This window comes from Panthera tigris, chromosome D1 (assembly GCF_018350195.1).
Source record: "Panthera tigris isolate Pti1 chromosome D1, P.tigris_Pti1_mat1.1, whole genome shotgun sequence".
In the NCBI taxonomy this organism is placed as follows: Eukaryota; Metazoa; Chordata; class Mammalia; order Carnivora; family Felidae; genus Panthera; species Panthera tigris.
Genome location: NC_056669.1, coordinates 62257682 through 62261308, shown reverse-complemented (window position 1 = coordinate 62261308; position 3627 = coordinate 62257682). Strand labels below are relative to the sequence as shown.

At 40.2% G+C, this 3627-nt stretch overlaps 1 pseudogene; it reads right to left on the bottom strand.

The window, feature by feature from the left end:
* Positions 1-816: 816 nt before the first annotated feature.
* Positions 817-2375, bottom strand: LOC122231490 (annotated as a pseudogene).
* Positions 2376-3627: the final 1252 nt, after the last annotated feature.

The window sequence follows — 3627 nt, the reverse complement described above, 5'->3', positions numbered from 1 at the left end:
GTTTGGGGGGAATATTGTTGGATACTATTTTAAATACTGTGGTCAGGGAGACCCAGTGGACCTGGGGGAGGAAGCTATGTGGACAGAGGAACAATAAGCAAAAAGTTCCAGAGACAGGACTATAGTTCATGTTTTTAAGCAGCTCTTAGGGAGGCAGTTCTGACTGAGGGTCTGAAGGAGGAGGTCAGGTAGGTAAAGGAGTCCCACCTACAGGAACAAAATTTATCTCTCTTCTGGGCTTATTTAAGTGTTTTAATCTAACTCTTAATTCTAACTTTTGAAATTTTCATTGGACCTTTTTGAGTAATGGGACCAAGATTTATGTGTGTTAGAATCCCATTTTCTAGTTCTGTGCTAGACATAAAATAGCTTTCAATAAATATGCTTAAATGCCTGAGGGAAAGGTTAAAACCTAATGGTTATTTTCAGCATTTTTTAGCAGTTGCTTTTAGATTTTACTTGCTTTTCCAAAGTCAATGCACTATCTTTAAGTACTGATACTTCCCATCAACCACACATCCATTACACTGACTCTAAAAGGGATTTAATCAGGAGCAGACAGTGAGGTGTGATGCTTGATTCATCAAAATTCATAGCTTCTGGGCTGGGTGCCATGATGAGAGATTATATATACATCTGTATCCTTAGTCACTTCCAGAAAATGATGGAATGTAAGAAATGTGATGTACCTGTGGGTAAGAGAAAAACCATACAATTCATATCATCAGGCATGTCCAGAGAGAGGATTAGACCTGTAATTTTATCTCCAAGTCCCTGTATTCCAATAGCGATTTTGAGTATTTTGGTTAAGAAAAGTCAAGCTAGAACGCAATTACTTGCTGCTTTCACCCTCCTCAGCAATTTCCTAATCCCCTCTTTAATCTCCTGCATTCATACCCCATAGATAATGGGGTTGAGAGCTGCAGGAATTACATGGTATAACACATTAAGTAAGACAGGGATATCAGGGGAAATTTTTTTCTTGGCTATGTGGGTAAAAACAAAAACCAGCAGAATGGTACTGAAGAAGAGGATGAGGATGAAGTGAGAGCCACAAGTGCTCAGAACTTTGGCAGCTGCCCCTTTTGTCTTGAGTCTAAAAATGGCTCATAGGATGAAAGTATAGGAGAAAATGATGAGGATGAGGTCAGAGCCCAGAAGAGTCCAAGCCACAACTAAATGGTAAATTCTGTTAAAGACAATGTTATCACAGGAGAGCTTGGACACAGAGAGATTGGCACACATACAGTTCTCAGTTATATTTTTTCCACAGTAATGATGCTGGGCAGAGAGGATGGGAATAGGTGCAGTAAGAAATGTGTTCCAGGCCAAGATGAAGAGAACAGCCTTTCCTACAAACTGGTCAGTGATGATGGATGGGTAGTAGAGAGGCTTACAGATGGACACATAGCAGTCATAGGCCATGGCCAGGAAGGTGCATGATTCCATGGGCAGGAAGGAATTCATGATGAACATCTGGAGGAAGCAGGTAGAGAAGCTGATGGACCTATGGTCAAACCAGAAGATGGCCAAGACCTTGGGGATGACAGTCAAGCAGAGCATGATGTCCATCAGGGAAAGGAGGCTGAGCAGGTAGTACATGGGCTTATGCCAAGAGACCTCCATCCTGATCCGGATGGTGATCAGGAGGGTGGCGTTGGCCCCATGGCCAGGAGGAAGAGGAGGCTGAGGGGCAGAGACAACCAATGCTTCCAGATGGGGGACCTGACAAAGCAATTCAGGATGAAGTCTGAGACTTCAATAGAGAAGGAGCTGCTATTCTAAGGCAGCATTGGCAGTGACTTTAGTGAGGCAGATGTCTTTGAGTAGCTGCAGAAGAGAGGAGTAAATCTATTATACTCTAATGGCTATGTACTTAGCTTGTAAAATCCATAAGGGTAAGTACATAGTCCACTTCATCCACCCCACAGCCCTTGTGCCTAGCACATTTTTTGACATATAACAGGTGGCTGATAGACATTTGTTGAATATATAATATAATGTTTCCACATCTTTGTTATTTCATCTGTGTTTTATCTTTCTCTTATGTGAATGTATATTTTCAGTTTGTTTGCTTGGTTAATATTTAATGAATCAGAAATTATTTAAACATCAAATGTTATTTAAATTAAATACATAAACTCAAAGGCTGATGAAACATTTCAGTTTAAATTTTAAAATGAACAGAAATGCATTCCAAAGGTTAGATGGGATTCATTTTCAAGATTTTAAGGAAGTAAAAGATGATAGTACCCAGTGACATGATGAACTGGGGTACTTAGAGCAAATCTCCTGATGAAAAGGTATACAAATCATTTCTATGGTTATGTCTATATCTAATCTCTATCTTTATCAATACCCATACCCATATCCATACCTACACTTATACCTATACTTACACCTATTATTTATATTTTAATATCTTGAATACACCCATGAACAAGTAAAAAAGAAAGAATTATCAGGCTAAGGATTGAATAAAATCCAGACATCAAAATCAAATATTGATGTTGGCTTTCAACCCGAGAGCACTTGCAGCACTCTATAAACTTAAGCACCCATCTTCATTACCTAGGGGAGCTTGAAATCTAAACTCCAGGGACAGAAGATAAATCTAGGCTCAAGCATGTGGAGAATGTAGCAGAGGATCTCCCATTTAGATAGGGCTTTACAACACTACATCCTGAATAAAAAGGTGGGCACTAGTAATAATACCACTCCTTCATCTTCGTCCTTCACTTATACCTGGAACTTCAAATAACCTCAAAGCTTGTTATATAGTAGAAATCTTCCCTGTAAATCCTGAACTACTGGCTGGTTCTCTTTTGACTTGGCAGCCTGTGTTCACACCAACTGTTTGTCTCAGAAAGGAATTTAAAGTTATCCTGGATTGGTGGTGGTTTCAGAGAATAACAGAAACAAGCCCAAATCCTTTCTTGAGAAAGAAACTTCATCTCAGGCCTCAAAGAATTTCAGCACAAAAACTTCTGAAGAAATTGAGTTGCTTGTGGTAAAAAGACAATTACTTAAAAAGAAAATGATGGGGCACCTGGGTAGCTCAGTTAGTTGAGCATCTGAATTCGGCTCAGGTCATGGTCTCATGGTTCATGAGTTCAAGCCCCGCGTCAGGCTCTGTGTTGATAGCTCTGAGCCTGGAACCTGCTTTGGATTCTCTCTCTCTCTCTCTCTCTCTCTCTCTCTCCCTGGGCCCCTCCCCTGCTTATGTTCTCTCTCTCTCTCAAAAATAAAGAAACATCAAAAAAATTTTTTAATTTAAAAAATGAATATAAGCCCACAAAAATGATAGCCAAATCCAATCTACAAAAACTTAGGATATTACTTGTGTGGTAAAAGATATTGAACAAAATTATTTTGTTCATTACCTAGCCCTACTGGGTTTTAGGTAATGAAAGAAAAGCTTTAGGGGAGCCTGGGTGGCTCAGTCGGTTAAGCATCCAACTTCGGTTCATGTCATGATCTCACGGCTTGTGAGTTTGAGCCCCGAGTTGGGCTCTGTGCTAACAGCTCAGAGCCTGAAGCCTGCTTCGGATTCTGTGTCTCCCTCTCTCTCTCTCTCTCTACCCCTCCCCTGCTCATACTCTGTCTCTGTCTCAAAAATAAACAAAC